The sequence below is a fragment of the Microtus pennsylvanicus genome, chromosome 4 (genome assembly GCF_037038515.1).
Source record: "Microtus pennsylvanicus isolate mMicPen1 chromosome 4, mMicPen1.hap1, whole genome shotgun sequence".
Taxonomy (NCBI): Eukaryota; Metazoa; Chordata; class Mammalia; order Rodentia; family Cricetidae; genus Microtus; species Microtus pennsylvanicus.
Genome location: NC_134582.1, coordinates 38031023 through 38057379, shown reverse-complemented (window position 1 = coordinate 38057379; position 26357 = coordinate 38031023). Strand labels below are relative to the sequence as shown.

The window sequence follows — 26357 nt, the reverse complement described above, 5'->3', positions numbered from 1 at the left end:
ACGTATTATCTCCTTTGTCTCTTTCTCTTGCCTTACGCTAAGATTTCAATACTGTATTGAACTGGATGTTTTATTTGTTGTTTATGCTCTTAATCACTCAGTTATCTCCCCAGTTCCTGGAATAAGATCTTTGAAATATGTTTTTACCCTCTAGATATAATTGATTTCTGTTGCAATATCTCCTCTTTGCACGTCTAATTTTGTAAATTATGGTCTTCTCTTTCTTTTGCTTAATTTGGATAAGGGTTTGTCAAACTTGTTAATCTTTTAAAAAAAACTAACACTTCATTTCAATGATTCTCGATGTTTAGTTTTAATTTCTATTTCAACAGTTTCTGCTCTGATCTTGCTTATCTCTCCTTGTCCACTGCTCTTGGGTGCTATTTGAAATTCTGCCAAGGCTTTAGTGTTCATCATGAAGTTGCTTTATTGTGTTTTCTCTGATTTTTTGATGTAGACACTTAGAGCTATACATAAACTTTCCTCTTAAGACTGTTTTTGTACATTTTAATATGTCCTGTTTTCATCTTCATTAAATTTTAGGAAAGTTTAATCTATTTTTATTTCTCCCCTTTGTTTTTTAGCCAATTTCCATGACTCTGTATATTTTCTATGACTTCTATTGTTAACATCTAGTTTTATACCTTCATAGTTAGAATAGAAACAAGAAACTACTTCCGTTTTCCTGTATTTATAGAGAGATGCTTAATGTCTCAATATGTGGACTATTTTAGTAAAGGCTCTATGCGTCACTTACCATTTTACATATTTTAAGGGATTTTCAAAGGATTGGAATTAACTCCTTTTTGAACTTTTGGTGGAATTCATTATTGGGCCAACTGGACCTACATTTCCATTGAAGGAAGCTTTAAAATTACTAATGTGGACTTTATTTTCACTCTAAACTTATTAATATTTTTTCCTGAGAATATTTGGAAATCCTATCATCTAATTTAGTCACTTTGGCCTAATTTATCTTCTTCGTTGGTGCACACTTTTTATATTATTCCCTTGGGATCTTTTCAATTCCTGCAAGGTGGGAGCCGTGTCCCACTTTCACTGCTGTCTTCAGTAACCTGCATCTATTCCCCATTCCCCACTTTGTCATTCTCCCAAAAGGTTTGTTGGTTGTTGTAGCTCTTTTCAAAGAACCAATCTCTGATTTATTGATTTTTCAGGACTTATTGATAGATTGTTATGCTTTATTTCATTTCCACTGCTCTACTCCTTCATTTTGTTGTGTTTATTTTCTAGTTTTGTAAGGTAGAATATGTATCTATAGATATTTAAAAGAATCAGTTTCATGTAGTTATAGCCTAGGCTGGCCTTGAACTTCTGATCTTCCTCTTTACACCATCACACTCTTTGCTATGCACATGTGATCACCAACACACTAAGATCCAGTATAGGGCTTAATTTTTGTGTTTGCTTCTTATCTTCAAAGGTTGTAGCTAAGGAACCACTCCCAATTTAGATAAAGTATATAACTTTTTAATTGTAATTAACCAATTATATCTCCCTCTAGTACTCGCGACCTTTATCATCCTCATATAATTCAAGTTACAAAGAAAATCATTTGCATTATGAAATTGATTTCAATAGACACAGGGTTTCTTCCATATCATAAGAGTCAATCAACAGCCAGGCTAATTAAACCATTGAAGAAAAAGAGATTCTTTTTTAATAATCTCCTAAATTAAAACCTTTTCTAGTTCCTTTTCCAATGTACTTCAATACAACATTGTGCCCATACCCATATAAAGGCATAGTGACTGGTAGAGAAACCAAACTAACAGAAAAAGGAACACCCGCTTCTTCTTTCTTCCTGAGACTTCTATAATGTCATCTTATTGCTCCTGGTGTCTTGTGATATCCAGCTTCAACCTCAAAATAGGGAACAATCCTGAGTTTACAACCTCCACAGTAATTTATGACTAGCCTTAAAAATAAACTTCAGATGCTATAAATCCAACAAGAAAAAGATATTATTCTTTTTTCATGTTTACTCTTATTGGCTCCCAAATTTGGAATCATTTTTTAATAGAAAAGTTCTAGTTTTAAATGATAGAAGACTATTGTATGCTTTCCTGGACATTTAAGGATGTTTTGTGGGTTCCGGGTGCTTCAGAGCAGTGAGCAGAGAAGGAAGGACAGGCAGAAGAGTTCTTTTTTGTTTGTTTATTTGCATTTAACGTCTAACTATGTTTTAATATGAGACCTTTTTTGCTCCCAGTGTAACTTAACTCACAATCTCAAGCCAGCCTCCCTTGTGTGACAGGATAATGCCAAGCGTCCTGATAGTCTTCTCCCTGTAAACTCCCGTGCAGTTTTAGGTTTGCAGATGTAGATCCAGAAAAGCTAAATGCTTTTTTTCAAACTCAGACACTTCTCCTGCCTTGACATCTATGGAGTTTCTCAGCTTCTGCTTTCTGCCTCCTAGAGAGAATAATCCTGACGTAAATATGATGCTTGCTGTCCACCTCCATTTTCCTCTTCCTGGGGCTCCTAGATTCCCGTGCCAAACATCCTGAAGTGCCATTTTCGGTGAGAGTATTTCAGGCTCCATTCCTGATATATTCATAGCGTATTCTGTAGCAACTTGTTTCAGTTTTTATTTTTAGTTTTGAGTGATAGTGCTACATTATGATAGACGCTCCACAATCCTCAGTGACTTTGAGAAGCAAAGCTCTAGGCTGGCTAATTTTAGATAGAGTGAAGAAAACGTGTTTGTTGCATTAATCCACTGAGATTTGGGGTCAACTTATTACTGCAGCATAATGTACCATATCCTTATTAATATAAATTCCAAAACTCAGTAGGAGATAAGGTCACAGGAAGCCACTCTAGTTTGCAAACAATATCCTGAATGCTTGCCTAATGAGGAGAACTAAGGACATAGCATTCACCCTGCTAGTGAAGCGATAGCTGGATAGCAAGAACAAATTAAACAAAAATTTTGAAAGGATTTTTCATCATTCATTACTTTCAGTTCAGTGGGCCATGCCTTTGGGTTGGTCAACTACAGTCTGTTTTCATGCATAATTAAAATAACTAACTCTGGTAGCTGTGTAACACCAAGAGATAAAAAGGATACATATTTAAGCTTAATGTTGCAACTTTGGAACATTTTTTTAAGTAACTTTTTAAAAAAAAATGATTTATAGATAAATTTAAATTTCATGCTAGAAAACAATATTGAGATTTTAGATTTGCTGTTCTGTTTGACAGTAGATTGGGATGACCCTATCTACTAAGTAATCTGTTTTATTTAGTAGCTACAGTCATTTGTATGTTACATCAAGTTTGTTTATTTTTTTATTTGCATTTTGTATTATGCCACTTAGTATGCATTAGGTTTTGATCTAATTGCCTATTATATAGTATGAAATAACCTACAGAAATGTCTGGATTTATAAAACGAGCTTTGGTCACCATAGCTGGAATAAAGAGCAAACTGAGGGTGAGAGCAAATGTGAATGAAATAATATTCAGTAGGCACACACTAGCATAGAGTATTTTCAGCGTATGTTCCAAGAAGAAACTCCCCAAATTTGACAATGGAGGTTAATTAAATTTAAATGGGATGAATGCATATTGAATTCCACCTTTTGTTTGGCATAGCCTTTTGTTTGGCAATAGTATGATTTTTCAACCATTTAAACTACATTTAAAATGTCCACACCCTATATGCTCTCAGTGGTACATTAGAAACCATAAATATCATCTCTTTAAAAATTATTTCAGTGATTTCTTTTTAAAAGCATCTTCATCTTATTACAATCAGATCGGAGAGGGTGTGACATAAACTCATTCTGTTCAGTTTATGAAAGTGGATATTTAACGTGTTGAAATGGACATGGCTGCTCTTCACAGCTCCAATCAAGTCTGACTTTCACAAGCCTTGATATCACTTTGACAGTCATAGTGACCTGGGTTCATGCTTTGTTCTTCTCGGATTAGAGTCTTTTTTTTACTTCCTATTTGTATTTTTATTTTTATCAAACAAAGTAATGCTGAAAGTTCAACTGAATTCATCCCAAAATGGGAGCATTCTACATATGTTTCCTGATCTTCCAAACCCAGTTATCTGTTTCTGTGGTGTCAACTCTTGAGTTATGAGCACACACACATTTCCATTCCTAGATGTCTGACATTCTCCTTCCCCGAGTATCAGCTCTTTGATCTGCTCTCCTCCCTCTGTTTCCATCTCTGTGTTAAAATGCACCTATATTTCATGTTTAGAACCATATTTTTTCTAATAGTAGTGTGTGTGTGTGTGTGTGTGTGTGTAAGTGCATGTGTATATACATACATGTAGTTACAGGACAACCTCAGGAACCATCCACCTTGCTTTTTGAAACAGCCTCTCACTGACTTGGGGCCCACTGATGAGGCAAAGTTCACTGCCCAATGCCTCTGTACTGCTGCGAATACAAGTGCACACCAGCACACCCAGCCTTTTTCTCATGGGTTCTAAGACTGAGTCAGGCCTTCATGCTTACCAGGCAAGACCTTAGTGACTGGACCATCCCCCCAGCCCAACAGTGACTCCCAAATGCATACCTTCTCTCCATGACACTGTCAACTTGCAATCTCTCAGAGTTCAGAGTCTCCAGGTTGCATTTTATTCCTGAGTTAACATTGTTTCTTTTAATAATTCTTCTTACTGCCATTTCAGGTCTTTCATCGTCCCTTTGCAATTTTTGTATATATCCTTTTACTTCTCACTACCACCTCCTTTAGGCTGTCCAGACCATTGCAACAGCTCTCCAACCCTAACCTTGTGGCTCCTTGATGGATCACCTCCTTTCCTTCCTTCATTTAGGGTTTAAATCCAGGACCTTGCACATGCTCAGCAAAGGCTTGACCCGGGACTGTCATCCACTGAGGTTTTGTATATTTCTCACTTTTAGAATCCCATGAACAGAGTTCATCCAGATCACGCAGACTGTGATTTTAACTACATTCTTCATTCGATCCTTCCTTTTGTTCAAATGTACATTGTAGACATTTACAATGGTTGCTCTCCCTGTAGTTGATAGAGCTGCTCTTTCTTTGAAAGAAGCTGAGGAACGGCCCTTGTGGTCACTGCTATGTCCACTCTGCGTTAGAGTAAGGCCCGGACTGTGGATACCTTTTATGATAACTGATCTCCAACCTACACAGAATTAATTAGTAAATTAAATTATTAGATAATGAGTAAAGAGGTTATAAAGAGAGTAAGGAAGGGTACTTGTTTAGAGGGAGGCAAGGGAAGGAAGAAATGTTGTAATTATAGTATAATCTCAAAAAATAAAAGAAAAAAGAAAAGAAGCATGAAGGGAAGACCCTTCCGGCAGGGTCTTACTCACCCTTGGGACTCAGCCTCCTCATTTGTGGGGAAAAAAAAAAAACACAGAAAACCCTTTGTTGTTGAGGCAACTCCTCTTTTCTGCTCACAGACTGCATGTTTTCTTCTGCTGCGCACTGTTGGCTAAGTTTCTTTTCCAAACCTATTATATTATATGATCGTTACAGGGAAGCCTCTAAATTCTCTGTGGAGAGATGCTTGCTGGCAGCTTCCTAATTATTTTCATCACATGTCTCGCTTGGGGGCATCGTCCTCCGCTCTCTGTTCTCAAATCATTATAAGTTTTTTTCTTGTCCTTGAAAGACAGGGAATCAGAACCGACCTAACAGCCGCATCTGTCCCAGAATGACTTTGTAGCACGTTAAATCTGTCTGCGTGCACCCCTTGAGGGTAGTTTTTGTAAAGACAATGTTAGGCTCTTTTTAAAAATGATCTTCATCTTTTCAATATAGCCAATCTGCTAACTTTGCACCAGCTCCAGCCCTTTGTGGAATAAAAGGTACATGGGAACAGAATGGACATGTTTATCACAGAGAGTCAAAGTGACAGCAAATTCAGTCAGTGATCTAAAATCCCATCTCAATCGCAAGTGACTCAAATCTAGGAAAAGCCCAGAAGAGTCTCCCTGTAGGAAGTACATATCAGAACTTTATATCACAATGGGAAGCCAGAAAGCTGGGGCCAAGTCTGGGTTCTATGTCTCTTATGCTGCTAATTGGATCTGTTGAAGGTTGGTGTTGTCACGACTATACCACAGATTCCAGCATTCGTACACAAAAAGGAAAAAAATCCACAGCTTTCTGTGTCAGATAAGATCTATACATTTCTTTTATACTACAAGGAAAGCAAAAATCCACACAAATCAGGGCTGCTGCAATTTCTAGGTTCCCGGCTTCATCCAAGTTATCTAAACTAATTGACAATATAGCAATGTCCACCTCAGTTTGCAGCACTGTGCTAACCAATCCAGGCTGAAATCACTTCCACTTAGCCTCAGTGAGATTTGAGCCTTCGTTTCACAGAGTGACTATAAGCTACTATACTGTTCCTATTCTTGAATTTCAACTACCCACCATTGCCAGTGCCAGCATCTTCCATTCTTTCTTAGGTAAACTGAGATGGCCGGAAAGGCCATGTCTGCTATATGTCTTTGAACTATATATATAGACCAACCCACCCATTTTCTTTACTTTTTCTTTTCTTTTTTTTTTACTTATGAATGCCTGGCCTTAGCTTGACTTGTTTTTTTTTAATTTATTTATTTATTAAGAATTTCTGCCTCCTCCCAGCCACCGCCTCCCATTTCCCTCCCCCTCCCTCGATCAAGTCCCCCTCCCTCATCAGCTCGAAATGGGATAAAACCGGACTTGCTGAACCCACCCATTTTCTAAGGCAATGACTTTTGGCTTTGGCTGTGCATCTGAATGGCTTGAGATACTTTTAGAAGCTAAAGTTCTTCAAAGGATACAGGCTGGGAAGAGGAGCAAGGAGATGGAGATGTGGGAGGGTAGGGATCCCTGATATGTTGAATATTAAATAAAAAATAAATTCGGGCATACAGCAAACACAATAAAATCCAATTTTCAGAGCTTCCATTTGCTAATGAAGTTATCTCTTAGGAGGGAAGTTCAACCACCACAACCTTTTCTAATCCCAGGGTTTTCTGCTGGAAGCCAGACTCAAACTTCCACTAAGGAAAACATCTCCTATATGTTCAAAAGTGTTCAATTTCAACTCTCACCACAATGCCTGACTCTGAATGTTCCTCCTAGTATGTCTGTCTCAATGGAAAACAGACAAACAAACAAAAAAACAAAGAAAAAAAACCAAAACCCAAAAACCTGGGGTTTCACTCTCAAGAGAACGCACATGATCTCTCAACATCTTTTCATGGTCTCTCATAATCATTTCCAATCTCTCTGCTCTATTGTATCTACTCTCGCCTACACACTCTCATCTTTCATAACCTTCTTCTTCACTTGCTAGAGTTCCTGACAACGCTGTTTAAAACGTCCCTGTTCTGGGGTCATTGCTAATTTGGCTCCCTCCTGTACCGCTTCTCCCTTTCCCTTCTTCTTCTTGCTACCTGTGTGTCACTATTCTCTTGAATCCCACTGGCTTCTAGTCCTACTGGGCACTGCTTTTCATTTGTTTCCAAGGCTTGTTGTAGAAGTTGTCCTTACATTTTGTTTAACTTATCTTATTAGTTCTTGCTTTAATGAGGAAACCGCAGAAGAGTAAGCACCCCCACCTCCAAATTCACCTCTCAGAATCCCCCCAGATACCATAATACTCTCTTGGTCATGGTTTTCTTATTTAGCCCATGCCGAGGGAGGTTGACAAGAGGTTTCGGGTGTTTTGCAATTAGTAATTTTTATTCCCCAAAGGTTGTTATTTAACTTTACATTTAGTTGATGATTTGTCTAAGATACATGGTCTGTTTTAAAAATCCATTTACTTTAAAACACTGAGAGGGTTTTATTTCCTTTTATCCCAGCACCTGGAAAGCTGCTGTTCTGATTCTCAACCTGCTGTTTTCTGTTTTCTTGCTGTTGTTGGTCTTCATAAACATCTTAACAAATTTTTGGCCCATACAATTGTTTTCATCATTCCCATTATGGAGAGAAAAATCAAAGAAAAATAGCTTGCTTAAAATCCCACAGGCAGTGACATGTATGAATTGAGCCCTACGTGTCCTCTGTTCTAAGCTACGTCACAAGAGTTAATGCCAACAGCGTCAAATAAGACGTCAGGCTCGAACATCGCTGTCTATTGAGTGTTTGCCCAGACTCAATGCTAAGCGCTTCAATTGCATTGACTCACGCCATCCTTACAAGAACGCCCTGAAACCGGTTCTATTTCTATCTTCAATTTACAAACAAGAAAGTAGAACAGTGGAAAGGTCATGCAGAAAATAAAAGAAAACCCCAGCACATAGTGTGGGGACCACTGACTGAGGTCTAGTAAAGATGTCCTGAAAGGGATAATTACTAAACTCTTCAAGTTTTGTATGCCATCCAGTGTCTTTTACAGTTACTCAAATCAGCCATTGGAACATGAATGTAGACACAGACACCAAGTATAAAGAATGAATGTGGTTCTGTCCCCCTAAAATTTATTTATAAAAGTAGGTGATGTATTTGCCCTGTGAGCCACGCTGCTTCAGATAATATTATTTTTTTTAAACAAACAAATAATGATAACCTGGTAATGAGGCTAAATTCCATTTCAACTGAAAAGATTTTGTGTTCTTGGCATTAGCTAAACCCATCAGAGAAGCTTAGGCATTTTAAATGAGATTGGTGCAGGAAGTTAACAACAGAAAAGAGGAAGTTGGTGGAGGTAAGGGACAGGTAGTGCTGGTGACTGGAGAAGGGAGGAAGGATGCTCTCAGCCCCCACAGCTGCTTCCTGGATCCCCCACTGTGCTCTTTCTAGCTCTGGCACGTGATGAGAGGACTGCTTTAAGAAACTGAAATAATGAGAATGGATTAATGGCGCCAGAGTCAGCATCCATAGCTTGGATAACCTGAGCACTTTTCACTTCTCCAATACCAAAAGAACAACAACAACAAAAGCAAAGCAGCAGCAACCAAAACTAAGAGCAATGAAGACTCTCTCTAAGGGAACATTGCAAAGCAGCCTCGGTGCTAATCAAGCAGAGTCATTCCGCTAGACCAGCACACAGCTGACTTTCATGTTACAGCCACATGGTTTTGGTAAAGAGAAACAGATGGCGTATTTGGTTCCAAGTGAATAACACAGTACACATTACTCATTTGGAACCAAGATCAGAGAGGCATTTACTTATCACCCCCACATAACTGAGAGTTGGGCCTCAGGGAGGAACCTGCTGCCTTGCTGACACAAAGGCTTCACTCTGCCAAGAGTGTAACTGAGATAGGGGTAAAGAAGAATTTCCACTCTCAACACGGCTTAATTCACGATTTGTATTAGATAGAAAGGCCGGGAGGACGCTTAGGACTTTTATTTCTATTAGCATATATGTTTGTCACCTGTGGCCAGGAACCAAGCCTCAGGCGAGAAACGGCAGTCCCTTTTTACCTTCAGTACCGCCATGAGTAAGACCAACATTCTCAAAGGGAGATTTTGAAGTGGAAAACGAACGTCATACTCACTTGGGAGAAAGAAGCGGAGTACCAAATAAGGAATGTTAAGATTGAGTTACTTGTTTCCTCTGTGAAACAGTTCCTTATGCTCAGGAACAAAGGACTTTCAGCATGGTTACTGGCGAATATGCTTGCCTGAGGCAGGGAGACCATGCTCCTCTCGAGGGTTTGCAAACCAGTCCCTTCTTCTCACTCCAGTGAAGTCTGTGAATCAGTGTAGAACCCAACACTAGGTCAAGACTGCCATCACAGTGAGTCAACCGTCTGCACATTAGCGTTTTTCACTGAGAATTTCTGCATCCCTTACCTCCAGAACCCTTGACTTGCCTCTGTAAAGAGATGAAATGGCAAGAATTTGATTTTTCTCTCATCATCAACAGAAAGTCACCTGTGGCCTTCACATCATCTGGGGGCTCGCTTTGTAAATATTCTCAGAAGCGCTTTTTGCAGCCTTCTGTTAGAACATGTAAATTTGTCCTTGAACATTCCTGCCTACCTCAATCAAAGACTTTTGATACTCGGACTAGGATTAGAAAATATGTAATTTCTAGGTCTCTACCAACTAGAATTTATAGCATTTTTTTTTAAATTAGCTGGTCTGTTACCTAAACTATCCTTGGGGACAAATGCAGCCTTTCTTTTATGCCCTCCCAAATCTAATGTAAGCTCACTTGTTTTATTAAAATATGTTGGATCTCATCTGATGAACTCAAAAGAGACTCTTTATGGTTTTCAAATATTTTTAATTTAGAGAATAATTTTCCTCAACCAGTATTTTTAAATCTGTCTCATCAGATCAACATTAGATAAAGTAATTTTAAAAGTTTGGATTTTAAAATTTTGAGACACATAGACAAAAGCCCAGGTATTTTTCATTTTTGGTTCTAGAGAGAAGAGTGCATGTGTGTTGACCTCTGGGTTGGGATGTTGCTGAAGACCATGGATATCAGTACGGGGCTCTATAGTCGCTGATGACCATGGATGCTCAGCTGATTTGAACCAGATGCTGACTAAACTGGTGAATACAAGAAATAAGAAAAAAACTGAATGCTATACATACACAGCGCCTTCTCTGCCCTGTCTGGCACTTCCATATGAAATTGAACACAGTACCTTCTGACAAATGCCCTTTACTTCCACAAGTTGGCAGAGCAGCCAGTGGCGCAACTTTTAGCCTTCATAGTCACGTCTCTTCGTGCAAGACAAGAATTCACAATTGTGTGTCGAGTGACTCTAGGTTAAAAATTAGGTAGTTAGGTAATTCTAAAGAGCCCCCGGAATGTGACCATTAAGTGGGCTATAGATTTTCTATACTGAACATGCATATTAGAAGGTAATGAAATACGTTCATAAATTCTGGAAAATAAGAACTCAACCTGTGACTCTGTTCCACAGTAAATAATTACGTAAGAAAAAAGATAAAATTTGCAAAGTGTGGACAAATACTAACAAATTCTACGTCTTACAGATTTTTGGAGAGAGGATTACGAAAGGATGGAATCCAGCAAGAGAAAGGGGGCATCCAAGGAATGGAATGGGGTGTAAGGCATAGTGGTGAGTACCAACACCGGGGGATGCTTGTACTTACTATAACATGGGTATTTTATGTAAACAATGTTAAAGTTGGATTGGTTGAATTGCCTGAAAACTGGACTCTCCTCCCTGCGTGTGATTTCAACCTTTTCCATTGTACTCCTTTTTGCAATGACTAACTGCTTATTTCTTTCATGTTACCAACTATCAACATACACAAGCACACACACACACACACGATAAATAATCAAATGTATTATTTGACTCTTGTGCTCATATTTAAGTTTTAAAATTGGTTTCTGATGAATGACAGCGTTTTGATGGGATTAAAGGTCAGGAAACACATTGTGTCTTAAATTTTGTGTTTAACCAGCCTGTGGTCCATGTGTTTCTTTAGCCTTAGTTTTCTCACCTGAAGCTGAGATGATGCTCTAAGCTTCACAGTGATCAAAACCAAGGTCGTATTCATGTTTGTGTATTGTATTTGAGGCGTTTACTCATTTCTTCCATTTATGTATTTCACTGTGTGGCTACCAGATGAGTATTTAACTCTACAGTGAAAATGTAAATGAGGCAAATCACAAAAGCAGATTGCTTTTCTTTGTTGCTTTGACCAGTTAGACAAGGAAGCAAAAGTTGTAGTAGAGACCAAAGGAAACCCAAGGACATAGGTAAAGTGCTCTTGGTTAGACACTGTTAGACCCCTATCAAGTGTGTTTGTATACTCTTCCCCAAATTGGCTCTGAAAGCACGGCAAGAACATCAAATGTAAAAAGAAACCAAGTGCTTGAGATTCTTTCACTTAATGTGTTGAGTCTCCAGTTGATTCTGAAGCCATAAATAAAATCATTCGCAGACTAAAATGTTTAGTAACAGTGTTCAACAACTGTTGAACCAAAGTTGGTTTGTCTTCTAACACAGCGAGGAAATTAAGTAAAATTTAAGTTCATTTGGGCAAACTACAAGATGTATTAGATTCTTAGATGGAGCTAGCCTTTCTTCCCAAATTAACTTATGGGTTTAGGGGTTCAGCATATTTGCATCGCAGAGAATCTATCTCTCTCTCTCTCTATCTGTATCTCTGTCTGTGTGTGTGTGTGTGTGTGTGTGTGTGTGTGTCACGTGTCACATGTTTGGGACAGGGTCTTACTGCCCTAGAACTTACTATGTTGATCAGGATAACGGCAAACTCAGTGATACATCCACCTCCCATGTGCTGGGATTAAAGGTATGAGCCACCATGCCCAGCTAGACCCTTACCTTCAGTTCTTGCTAGAAGACAGTGCTAAACAACAAGAACAAAGCTGTAATTAAAAGCATGTCATATTGTCTTTCTCTTGAGGACGTGTGGCAAGCCTCAAAGAATAATTTTCAGCAAGATGATCCTCTGCATATTTCTCTTAGGACACTAAAGAAATGACTCCAGTTAAAACATTGCTTCTTGATTTGGTCTGGACAATGACAAATACATCTCGTGATCAGAAAGGAGAAATGCGGTACATTTTAAAGGAAAGCATTCTTCAAAGCTCTCTTGGGATATGTCACTCAGTTATTTTTGTATACAACACACAGATGTTCGTCTTCGCATGCTCGGCCCACAAGCCGTTGTTGTACCCGGACTGCACTGGTGCCCTCTTAACTATCTAGTTCACCTGCAGAGAATGGCCAGCTACTCACCAGGGTGGTAAGGTCATTCTTTGGCAGAGTAAGAGTGGTTCTTTTATACCCAGCTTATAATCATTGATTGGTAGATTTGGAACAGAGGTAGTAATGCTTAAGTTTCTTTAGGTAACTTTGGCATTATCCTAAGGAGATGTGGCTTCTTATCCATCTTCCTGTGATTGTGAGTTCTGAGGGGGACACCAGGGGTAAAAGCCAGATTTTTGGTCCTGATTTCATAATAGCTATCAATCCAGTACATGCTGGAAATCCATGGTGGACTAAAAAAAACAAAAAAAGGCTCTTTGTATGTTGTGTTGTCAGTTCTTCTGGAGTTCGTTTTGCTAAAGCTAGTGATTGTAGCTATGTCCCAGAGAGAACGTATCTGAATGTAAACACTTAGTCACTGAGGGCAGCGTGACGGATGCTGGTGCTCATAATCCATCCAGAACTGCCTTCTGCTTCTGTGCCTTCCATTAGTATCATTCTTCAGGTTTCTTCAAAAGCTAAACATAAGCCCAATAAATTGTCTATCATTTCATTTGTTCCCCCTTTGCTGTGTATTTTTAAATAAATATAATTCAGGTGGATGTAAGATAAACACACAATTCAACACTAGTTGGTAGCATCCTTTGTTTGACATTAGCCCTTCTGTAGACCTGGATAGAAAAGTATCCTATGATTAATTGGTCCCCAGAAAGACTTCCAAAGGCTTTAATGAGTATTATGATTTTCTGCTGCTATCAAAGCAATGCTTGGGGGATGTCTCACGGAAATATTTTTATTTACTATCCAAGTTATCTGGAACTAACCACTTTGAAATTAGGAGACAGAAGAAAGGCTTACACTCATTTTTCTTTTATTATATTTTAAATATGTCAGTAAAATACATATACATATTTTGAAATATAAATTTCAAAAATATAAAAATAATAATTTTTATAGACAGCAAAATTAGTGGCATCATTTTGATGGGCTGTCAAGGACCACTCAAATATAACTATTGTTGACAGAGATACATATTTAGCTTCCAGTTCAGAGTAGAAACCACAGCAATTGTCCTAGCAGGAGAAAGTTAATATAAACAGTTGGCAGTCAGGACCCGAAAACCTGAAAAAGCAAATACAAAATTTTCACTCATCTAGGGGCTAAGAAGGAAGAGATCTGGCTTCTTAAAAGCTAGTTGCATAGATGGGCTGCTCACGGAGCCAGGATTGAAATCCCTGAGAATCGGGTGTTGCTGAGTCACTTCCACCTCAGCCATGACACAGAAATACTGCATGGGCTTGGAGCACAAGCCTTTGGTTGGGCAGGACCAGAGGTCATAGCTGGGGTCTGTGAGGGAGCACAGTGCTGATAGTTGGGGAATGGTACAAAAATGGAATAGCCAGCCGCCATACCGACAAAAAACAGAAAACAGAATAGAAGCAGGCTAGAAGGAGAGCATCCCTTGTCTCTCCATGAGCCTTCTCTTCCCTCTCAAGGACCCTTATTGGCAGAGCCTCGTGTCAGCTGGAGAAGGAAGAGCTGTGGCTTTCAGAGTCCCAGGCTGAGAATGACTGAAGTGGAGCTTGGGAGAATCGATGTGAAGCTAAACTACGACAGCATAGCAAGCAGCCCAGGCGACACACAACACCCAGCTCACTGATTCTGTGGGCTTTCAGTAACAGTATTTGTTGAAGGGTATGTTCAACGCATGTGGCTGGAATTCCATATTCTAAGTAAAACATCAATTTTGAGAGAATTATCACTGAATTAGTTTGACAGTGCATGAAAAGAAAGTAACTGGATAAAGCAATCAACTGAACACGTGTGTACTTTAAATATATCTCATTAATTAGCTGAAATATAATAAAAGTATTATATCGCATTGCACTAACACAATAATTCATGATGGAAATAGAAGGATGGGGCAAGCAGGTGGGCTCATTTCTTTTGGAATGACATTATGGGAAAGGCATAGTGGGAAACAGCTGGAGACCAGCACTGCCTCTCTGCAAAACAATCCCAGCCTCTCAGCAAAAACTGCAGCAAAGCAAGAAGTGGATAAGGCTTCTGGGACATTTGGGCGCGTAGCAGAATCACAGTTTTTCTGAGCATAAAGACCAGTCTGCCTCCTCTTTTCCCCCAGAAGTACTCAACAATTTCTGTCAAGGTCAAATGTTAAAGTGAAAGCATTGAGGCCAGAAGAGGTCCATCCCTTGGCTGGTGAGTAAGGGTCCAGGTCTTCAACCCTGGCTCCCTGGAACCTACATCATAGAACGGGTGGACCAACTCCCAGAATTTGTTCTCTAACTTCTACACATGTGCAGTGGTACATGTAAGACCCTCCCCACCAATAAATAAACAACAACACATAGTACAGATATTGCCATAGAGATAAACAGCAAAGCCACCTAAACACACACACACACACACACACACACACACACATACACACACACACACACAAGCCTAGACTGACAAAGGATGTAAAGCTAAGATGATGAGGGCTGAGAATGTGCAGCCAAATGCAACAAATGGTCCTGATAATCTGAAAATTTCTGCGTTTGAAGAACCAAAGATATGTTAAGGAAGCTAATTGCTTTTGCAGAGAGAATGTAATATCTACAAAAAAGCAAGCCATTTGGGGAAGATAAATGATGTCTTTGTAATTAAAATATGATGGCAGGGTTTGAAGATATCATTACTTAGTTTAATGGCAGATTAGACAGAGATAAGTAGCAAGCCAGGACTCTCCAGTTTGGAGAACAGAAGAGATTAAAAGCAACAGGAAATTTATGTTTTTATGTTGCATGGAAGATGGATTAAACATGTGTTGTATATTTATCATTCATGCATTCTAATCATATTGAAAAGAAAACGTGGCTACAAGAAATAATCACAGAAATTATATATCCTACAAAATATAACACTGATTATAAGACCAGTAGATTTATTAAGAGGATTCTCTTGACTGCTGTAGTCGCTGTCAGTAAAACAATGTGAGGTACAAGCAGAAATTTATTAATATTTAGCAAGTGAGGGCCTAGATGGATAGCTCAATAGTTAAGAGCATTTGCTTCTTTTGAAGAGAACCTAGGTTTGGTTCTTAGCACCCAGACATAGGCTCATAACTATATGTAGCTCCAGTTTCAGAGGAATCCACCACCTTCTTCTGGCTTCCATAGGTACTGCATGCACATGGTACGCATGTATACATGTAGACAAAACACTCATATATATAAAATAAAAGCAAAGAGATCCTTTAAAGGAATGTTTAACTAATGAACCAAAACATAAAAGGTAAGCTTTAAGAATACCAATGATGAAGAGAAAAATCTGAAGCGTTTTCTTTAAAGGAAGGGATTGAGAAGAATCAGACTTGGTAAGACTGTAAAAAAAAAAGATATTAAATTGCACAAAATGAGATTCTGACAAGAATTGCTTTTGAACCCAAATTCATAAGGACAACCACACAAACACTTAAGGAAGGGATAACATAAGACACTAATAAGCACGTACAATTCAGATATACAATCATCTACAGAAATTATAAAAAAAAACATGAAAACTAACCAAAATAAAAAAAATGAAGAAGGACAGAGACTGGTGACAAATTAACTTTTAAAGTACATGGTCTATTGGAAAAGCAACAATCTGTGGCTAAATTGCATGGAGATCTCACTAGCTGAAACAGTGCATTGGTACCAGAGGCACTGAGGAAGAAGAGGGAATCTTTGTTGTTTGATTCAGTAGATGAATAAAAAAATGTTTCCTTAAAAATGGATGTTTTAACACAACAAAGTAAAGTTGAGTTTTACTGAAATTACAGCTAGTTCCTTGTGCGGTTTCTCTTGTTAATTAGTTTTTAAATAATCACCCTTATGTAAGAAGACTGATACAGAAAATCTATGCAAGCATCTAATTTTTAGCACATTGGGTTGTTTTCTCTTTAACCTATTTGCTTTTCTGACGCTTAAGCCCGAAACACCGTTTTAATTCACTTGCCAGTTTTAATCTGAAAAATTTTTTCTTCCATTTTTTTCTGTTACTTTATACTGTGCAGTTCTGCAGTCTAAATGTTTCTCTGCAGAGCTCTCAGCCGATCTTCTTCATGTACAAGACTTAAAATTATCAAGAAGTTATTGATGAAATGAAAGTTTGAATAATAAATAAGAATGTCTTCCTATCCTCTTTCTACTATTCGCTCTCTGAAAAATTTTAGTTTCAGTGCCTTTTATTCATGTAACGTCGTCCCTTTATGCCCTTGTCCTCAGAAGTGATTGTCTTCTTTATCCACATTTCTACAATATTCTATACCAGACCCTCATCCCCTTGGGCTATGCTGGCCTCCACCCTAACAGCATCATTAGTTACCTATGCAGCTATGGTCTCAGTAGACTATAAACTCTTTGTGGGGCTGACAAGAGTCTGTATCTATTCATCTTTTAGACTGTCCTCTTGAGTACACACCTCTAGCTATGCCCTGCACTTGACAGCAGCTTTTAATTTAATTGGGTAATTGCAATAAGCACTATTAATCCTTTTAGTAGTACACTTGAGTGGGGCCAGAGACCTGGAACCAGAATAAAAACACGTTGTAGTGATATTTTGTTTGTGCTGTAAGAAATAAAGCTTGCCTGAGGATCAGAGTCTGGAGTGAGTCACCAATTAGCCATAAAAGCTAGGCAGTGGTGGTGCACACCTTTAATTCTAGCACTCTGGAGGCAAAGGCAGATGGATTTCTGTGACTTCAAGGCCACCCTGGGCTACACAAGGTGGATCCAGAACAAAAGAAAAACAGAGCCAGTCAGTGGTAGCTCACACTTTAATCCCAGTATTTGGTAAACACGTGCCTTTAATCCCAACTCTAGGGACAGGAAGGGATATGGTTGGGCAGAGAGAGGAATATAAGACAGGAGACAGGAGCTGAAGCCATTCTGTCTGAGGATTTGTGATGACAGGATCTTGCCCCCTTCAGTCTGAGGATTCGGTAGAGGTGAAAAGTCTCTCCAGTGGCTGGCTCCTTTATTTCTCTGATTATTCAGCATTTACTCCAATATCTGATTTCCAGTTTTTATTAAAACCAATTAGAATTCACACTACAACATGTGATGTTATTTCTTTCATTCTCAGATGCGAAATAATGTTTTTTAATTAATCTCCATATATCCCCCTTTTTACCTATAAGGGACAATAAGCATTCAAAATACGCAAGATCCTGGTATAAACATGAGATACATACTAACTAGGTATGCATGCGTCCATATGAATCTTAGGGTCTTAGCGATAGATATTTGGTGATTCATTTACTCAGTAAAGATCTGGGTGCCTACTGTGTGTCAACTGTTGCCACTGATACATGTGAGTGTAGGTCCCCATGGAAACCAGAGGTATTGGGTGTTCCTGGAGTGAAACTTACAGGAGGTCGTGGGTCTCCTGAGTGGGTGCTGAGAACTGAATGCAGGTTCTCTGCAGGTGCAGTATATGATTTTAACAGCTTAGCCATCTCTCCAGCCATTAGAAAAGTCTAGTTGTAAGAGAGATGCTTCCAATTTATTAAATCAAGTTCTGTTTCAATTAAAAATAAGAAATGCAGAGCCTCATCTTAATATAAGCCTCAATATAAAATGATAAATGTCTCAATTACTTTCAAAGTTTTTAGATAGTATAAGCAAAATAAATATATGCAAAATTTATTACCATGTGGAACACATGAGAAAATATTGAAAATTATTTGTCAGTTTAATAAAGTGAAATTAAGTTTAGTGACTTCATTTCAAATTTAAAAGATGTTCTTAACTAAACAAATTTAAAGAGCAGTCAGCTTAAAATGTAAAGCCTTTAACTATCTTTGTAATTATATGAAATAAATTGTGATGTATTTTTCTTATGGAAACAGTGCAGTAACTATCAATAATTGGAAATGGTTGACATTTTTTAATGAGAACACAGACTAAATGGTAGAATGGTGCATGAAATTGAAATAGCAATAATTTCATTAATATTGTACCATTTCTAGTATGGAAATGGAACTTTCTCACTTAACCCTTACTTGAAGAATAACTATGGTTTTAACTATGATGTCATTATTCCGCTGGGAGCTGAAAAAATGCAAAATGGTGCCAATCACACATAAAACTTTCAATTGTTTAGGAAATAAGTAGCAACTAGGTTCTATATATGTCTATATATGAATGAATATGTGTATATACACATAGGTATTTGCTTTTTAAGCAACACAAACTTGATGTTCTGTTTATACTTGATGATTATAAAAGCTCCAACGAAATTGTGGTGCAAATGAGAAAAGGGAAGCAATAGCATCTTTGAAATGGTAGTAGAAAGACGAGGCTGAATGAATCAGTACTTGTTTTGGAGCCAGATGAGAAGAACAGGGAGAAATGCTGAAAGAACAGCACTATGGGAAGGGACTTGAGCCTACGGCAGCCATGTCCTTCAAGCTGGAAATCCCCTAAGAACTTTCTCTTTGGGTTTAGAAGGAGTGCTAGGTACATAGTCATGTGGACAAACCATAACAGATAGACTAAAAAGTAAAACCATGGCTGGAACACACGGTAGAATTGAGAGATTGACTTACAGCCAAAAAGGATGGCTTTATTGTTTACGTATACTTGCAATGAGTTGTGTCTTTCTTAAGCAATGATTTATTCTTTGAGAGTTTAATAATATACTTTGAACACACTTCACCCACCCAACTCCTCTCATAACTGGCCTCTCCAGTTTCTCATCTTTTTCCGTCCAATTTTGACATTTCTTCTTTTTTTTTTTTGAGTTTTGTATTTTTAATGTACTCGATAGACTGAGGAGTGATCCTTCTCAGACACATGGCACTGTTATAAGTCATGTTGATAGTGGCCACTGTGAACACAGTTTTTAGACATTTACTTCTAAATTTTTTTCTACCTAAATGTAAATTAAGTTTTACAGCCACAGTTTAAAAACTGTGACAGCCAATTAAGAAAAAAAATTAGGTTGAGCTGGTTGGCTGAATTTTTGTGTAATTAGGGCAGGCAAGTCCTCTAGAGACAGGCAACATCAGATGCCATAGTCATCTTTTCTTCTAGAGCTATTGCCCCAAGAAATGCCTTATTTTTCTGTAGGCTATTACAGGTAGACAGAGCTAAGAAAATTGGAAAATTTGACTTGGCAAAAATAATTTAAATATATTGAGTTCAAAAAATTAAATTCTATTAAAATATACTTTTAAAAGTTATATATCTGATTAGGGATTAACATCTAGAATGTATTTATATATATCACATATATATGTTCAAGATGTTAATATATAGAGATATTAATATATATGTATGTGTATGTATGTATGTATATGAAAGTCAGCACTGAGAAAAGTCAACAATTCAATTGGAAAAAGTATCTGATGAAAAACTGACCAGTAGTTAAACTGACATCTTTCAGAAGACATAAAATCAAAACTTGTCACAGGAACATAAAAAGGTGGGAAGAATTCACTTATTAGAATATGCAAAGCACAATGCCCATGTAACACCATTGCATTCTAGTTAGAAAGGTTATTTTGTGTTTGTTTGTTTGTTTGATTTGTTTTTAAGCTCTGAAGTGCTGGTAAAGACATAAAGAAAAGAGAACCTCTACACACATGGTAAGATTTCAGTTGTTATAACTATGATGGAAAACAGTCCAGAGATCCTTCAAAAATCAAAGCTAGAAGTAATGCATCTTTCAGTAAACCCAGTACTAGATTACATATGCAAAAAAATACGTGTGCATGCCTCTATTTATTGCATCACTACTCTTGATGGCCAGAAAATGGAAATACCCTAATTGTCCATCAGCTTATGATTGGATAAACAAAACTGCAGTACTTATGCATAATGGGATACTATTCAGTTATTCCAAATGTTGAACTCCTGTCATTTATGACAATGTTGATGGAACTAGAGGTCTTACGTGAAGTCAAATAAGTCAGTCATAGGAAGACAGAAACAGCTTTGGCTCATACATATGGAATGTATAAAAGCTGATTTTCTTTATAGATGTTAAGAATGAAATGATGAAATGACAGTTTCCAGAGGCTGGAAAGCATGAGGAAAAGATAGAGAGAGAATACTGCTGTTAGATAAGAGAAACCAGCTCTGGTGTTCTGTCCATTGTAGAGTGACTATAAATATCAATTATGAACTACAGATTTTATAAGATCTGGGAAGAAATATGAGGATCACTTTTACCTCAAGCAAATGGTAAATGCTTTAAGAGATAGAAATGTTTGTTCAATCGTTAAGGGTTGAAAATGTAGGTATCCTCTTAATATGCACCTTTTCTATGTCATTTATAAAAATATATTTATATGTACTATTTTTATTTTTAAACTTTATTTATAATATATTCTATGAAAATAATTGTAGAAAATTATAGTCATCTTAGTATTATTATATTCTACTGTTAGGGAACCCAAAGTTTTGGTGTTTTGAGTCCAAGCAGAGTACGGCATATAGAATCAGATATAAAAAGTTCAGGGCTCCATTGAGTAGAGATTTAGTTATTTATTCTGAAGCGTAAGTAGAAGTGTTTATTGTATATGCACGATCCACAGATGGATCGTTTTTCATTGTAAATTTTGTAATAGTGATTTAGAACCAAATGCATAATAATAACTTGCTGACTAAATATAGTTTATTTTACATTTTGATCCTATTTTTGAATTCTAAATTTATCTTCAAGTGACTAAACTAGACAGTTACTTTTCTCCATCGATAACCTCTTAAATTTTGCATATGGCTGTTGAATATATCCGTATGTCCCGTAGTCTTGAGACATATGTTTTAGAAGACTTTTTGTGAGTGGAAATTCTATATTCACATAATTAATAATTCACAATAAATCAGTATTAATCAAAAGTTTCCCATATTACTTCAAGTGACATCTCTAAGTAGACTCACTCTGTAAACTTTTAAAGAACGCCCACCGAACAATCTGCTTAGGTTAAAAAGTCTTGTTATGTTGCCCTGCAGTGCCAGCTGGTTTAAATGTGAAGGACAATTCAGGTCAATTTGTTATGATGGCTCAGAACACTGTGTGCAGAAAGAATCAGGATCTTCATAAAAACTCATCAAGAAATGCTTCTTTGGTTGATTAACAGTGTGGACCCTCAAGCAAGAAGATGATTTTGAAGGGAGAAAATAAATATTACCAGTTTTCAGAGGTGATGTTTCCCTTTAATTGTTTGTTCATTAGAAGCAAAATATTAAGATTAATAATATAAAAGTTGAGGGGGAAAAAGTGACCCATCCTCTGGGACCTGGCTTATTTCTTCTGCAGAGAGCGCTTAGATGCTTCAGGCACTACTGGTTTAAGCCAGTTACTTAGTGAGGCACTATGATTTCTGTGATTTTCTAGCAAGGTCTTGAACAAAAAATGCCCAAAATGATAAATAAGCTGCACTTACTTAGGGTTAAAATGCTTTATGACCTTGATCATGGCCCTCCTCTTTCCTAAACCTTAGCAAAGCCCTCAGAAATCCAGATTACAGCTTTGTTTAGGAAGAAATTGCTTTTTAGCTTTTAAAGCATTGTTACAAACTACGATGTTTAAAAATACAAAGGTGGGAGAGTTCGTAGTAACTTTTAGAGATGTAATTTGAGTGTAATTCATATCCTGTATATACCCATTGTAAGTGCTTTGCTGTTTACAAAGCCCACCACCATCTTATTCTCCTCTATTTACCCTCCTTCACCCATCCTTCCCTTCCTCTCTCCTTCCTCCCCTGTCTCTCTGTCTATCTCTGTCTCTTTCTCTCCCCCTCCCTCGCTCCCTTCTCTCTCTGTCTCTGTCTCTCTGTCTCTGTCTCTGTCTCTCTCTCTTTCTCTCCCTCTTCCCTTCCCTCAGTCAGCACCTTTGTTTCTATGTTTAAAACACCCAGCTTTGTTTCATATTGACTCATTTGAAATCCTTTGTTTCATGGAAGATAAGAATCCAGGTTTGGCCTGAATGGAGTTCCCTAAAGGGAAAGGGAACTCTTTAGGCTTCTCTGGAGAAAGGAGTGGAGCTCTAGTGAAACAGGACACGTTTTTCTTTGATTACTGAAAACAGCAATCATGGAAGCTTAAGAATTGGCCCATGGTCCTTTCTCCTGATGTCAGTTTCATAGTGTGGTGAGAGAGTCTAGAGTCAATCAACTCTATCCTAAATCTTTTATATAAATGTAAGTATATGAAATCTATAATATATGAAATATACATAAGTTAAATATATATGTATATATGTGTTCTATTGTTAAGTTTCAAAAATATTAGCCTTTTTTCTCCTTTTTTGGTGTTTTGGTTTTAATTTGCTAGTAGGAGTATTTGAGTCAATCATGGTTGAACACAATAAGAATATTGAGAATATCTTCAGTTGTGTTTATGGTGATACTTCTCATTTTTTCAGAAAATTACATCTTTGCATATTTCTACTCTTATCTCAGTCCTCTGCATCATCAATTTGATTGTTTATATTTTGGTTTTGCTCCATTCTTCTCTATTCTGTTAAAGATCCCTTGAATCTTTCCTGTGGTTCACCGAGTTCATTGAACTAAATTTTTATTGCAGCAGCCATGGCATAAATTGAAACTTGGCTAGAAGTTTTTGATTTGGGGAAACCTATTGTTGCTGCCTTTGACTTTTTTCGCTAACTGTTTGTTGCAGTGTCCTTTTTTTTTTTTTTTTTTTTTTTCTTTGACAGAGGCTGTGTCTCTCGTACTTCATTGAAAATGGAAAACCATTCTGGGGAGTTCTGTTCTGAATTCTTTTTTGTCTTATTTTCAGGTGTTTCATTTCTCTCCTGACTCTTCCTCTTATGTGGCAATCCTTTTCCTAGATCCCAGCACTTCTCTCCCTCTTAGCCTCAGTGTAACACAAGCATTTCAAATCACCAAGAAACTGACTGACCTTGGCCTTGTTCTTTGTCTTCATATGTGATGGAAAGTTTTCTCCGAGGCCCAGGTTGATGAGAGACAAGCACTCATTGTTTCCTTTTAATTTTTAAATCTTTAGACTCTTATATACTATGTTCTGCTTTGCTCGGAAGCCATTTTTTATTAACCCCTAGGGACTTTTCTGTTGTACATTATATTGAACTGAGGTACAATATCAAACAAGAAAGATACCATATGCATTGGGGTACATTTTGCCCGAGGGTTTCTCCCACAATAATACACTGTCTGTGGGAATGTGGCTCCAAAAGTGTACCATGCTGTTATTTCCCGGAAGATGGTGAAGGTCCTACAGTGTTGGTGCTTGTGTGCAGCTGTGAGAGCGGAGATGTGGAAGAAGGAGGTGAGGAAGAGCCAGTGTCAGTGTCTATGCCTTGAGGGATGATGGCATCAGGCTGTCAACCTGATGAGATCTAGGCTTCCCTGGATTGGCTTAGGGGGCAGAGTATGATCAGGGGTGATGGGATTTTTCATGCTTTTAAAAGACTCTTCATTTCATGAAGAAAATTCTGGATATTTCATTAACTGTCTTTGGAAAGGATTTTCCTCAATTATTTCTATGGGCAGTCAGCAGACTGAGCTATTTTGCCTTATTTCGGGAGCTGCTTTAAAATCTAAACAGGTATCTTTTCTGTCCACAGGAATATTCTTTCAAAACCGTTGTTTTCTCCTCTCCCAGGTAAGAGTCAAGAGGAGTACACAGAACACGGTTTCAAAGACACCCTGCTTAGCCCTTCCCTGACCCACGGAAACTGAGTTCTCTCTTCATAAACATATGATTAGCCTAACTACCACTCCAAGTACTGCAGCACAGATGCTCTTCCGAGCATGTTCATAAGATATGCAAATCCACCTCGTCCTTTGCTTCATTAGGGCTTCCGTTATTTAGTTTCACTATAAAACAGTTGAGGGTGAAAAGGATAATTAATGCAATTAAGCTTGCATCATTTAAAAATTCCCTAATTTTAGTAAATGTTTTAATGGAACGCTAGCCTAAAAACGGAAGGAGAAATTTATTACCTTCATTATAAATGACAAATAGAACAAAAGTAATTACTGTGGAGACCCAAAATATTATATAAATGAGCACTGGTTATTTAATAGAAGCCATGCCCATGTTAATCTACATGTTTAGTTTCCATCCTAAACTATTTTCATGGGTATGTCTATTAATATGTACACACATTACATACATTTTCTACATTTCTAGATGGTCACATTTATGTCAAATGATGAGAGTAAGGCTTTGCTGGTTTTTTTTTTTTTTTTTTTTTTTTTTGTCTACTTGACACAAACTTAGGGGACCTCAATGGAGAAATTGGATCTGCCTCTGATTCAAGCGTGGGTATATCTCTGGAGCATGTTCTTGATTAATGATTGGTGTGAGAGGGCCCAGATCACTGTGGTTGGTACCCATCCTGACCACATGGTCCTGGGTTATATAATAAAGCGGGCTGAGCAAGCCATGGGGAGCAAGCCAGTAAGCAACATTGCTCCAAGACTCTGCCTTAGGTCCTGTCTCGAGTTCCTTCACTGACTTCCTTAGATGATTGACTGTAATGTGTGATATGTAAGGTGAAATAAGATCTTTCTTCCTATGTTGCTGTTGTGTGGGGTGTTTATCACGGCTATAGTAGGAAAGCAAACGAGGACAGATGCTAAAGTGTTTTGTTCTTGTCTCCGTCATTCTTTGTGGAAGCAGCATGGTGCCTGGGCTGACCTCAAACTCACAGTCATGTGCTTCACCCTCTCAAGCCCTGGGATCATAAGCACAGTTCACCAGTGTAAACTACCCCTTCCTAGAGATTTCAATCTGTATTGTGATGGGTTAGCTTGTTTGAAACATTACTGAATGCACATCTAACTATCTTTTATCCCTTATTATCTACTAGGTTTACAATTTAGTCAACATTTTCTTGAAAAGTAATATATTTCAGATCCGGAAATGCTTTTTTTCTAATGGCCCCAAGAGCTACGAGGAAACTGAATACATTCAGGCTAGGTGACATGCTGAAGACTCCCAGTCTGCTCAGAAAACGAGTTAGTAGAGTGTGCAGAGGTAGTGTTGGGGATGTGACATGAGGAATGGGGTGCATTTGAAGCTGTCTAAAATTGAATTATTTTGAGTCAGTTTTATGTGAATCCTTGTGAGTGTGTAGGTCTGTTTTTCCTCTCCTTGGATTGTACTGGTATAGTAGTTATTCCTGACCTTGCATGGCTTACTACCCATCTTCTTTATACATTTTGTTATCGTTGTTCCAAAAGCTTCTAAAAGAGTGCATTGTGAAGACAACTTACTATTAGTTGTAAAGTTCAAATCTAGTATGGTCTTCTGGTGATACTTCATTTGTATTTTAATAAATAAAGATTGCCTGAAGTTCAGAGAGTAAAACAACCATGTACTGATCAGTCTTACAGACCAGGCAGTGGTGACACACACCTTTAATCCCATCAACCACACTAGTTTGCAATAGAAACCAGGCGGCAGTGGTGCACACCCTTAATCCCAGCTCTAGAGAGGAATGAATATAAGACAGAGGAGACAGCTCTCACACTCAGTCTCATTCTGAGATTCCTGGAGGCAGGATCACCGTTTCAGACTGAGGTAGAGGTAAGAGCCAGTGGCTGGCTGCTCTGCTTTTCTGACCTTCAAGCTGAACCCCAGTTTCTGTATCTGGGTTTTTATTAATCATGCTTCAGGGTCTGATGGTATTTTACTGTGGGGTGATCAAGGA

At 37.9% G+C, this 26357-nt stretch overlaps 1 protein-coding gene across 2 annotated transcripts in view; it reads left to right on the top strand.

Annotated features, from left to right (window-relative positions):
- Window positions 1–26357, top strand: part of Kcnn2 (potassium calcium-activated channel subfamily N member 2) — a 350618-nt gene that overhangs the window by 103359 nt on the left and 220902 nt on the right. For both annotated transcript variants that reach the window (XM_075968719.1, XM_075968720.1), the window contains exon 2: window positions 10948–11033. The gene's annotated coding sequence lies outside the window, so the exon portion shown is untranslated. The remainder of the gene's footprint in view (window positions 1–10947; window positions 11034–26357) is intronic.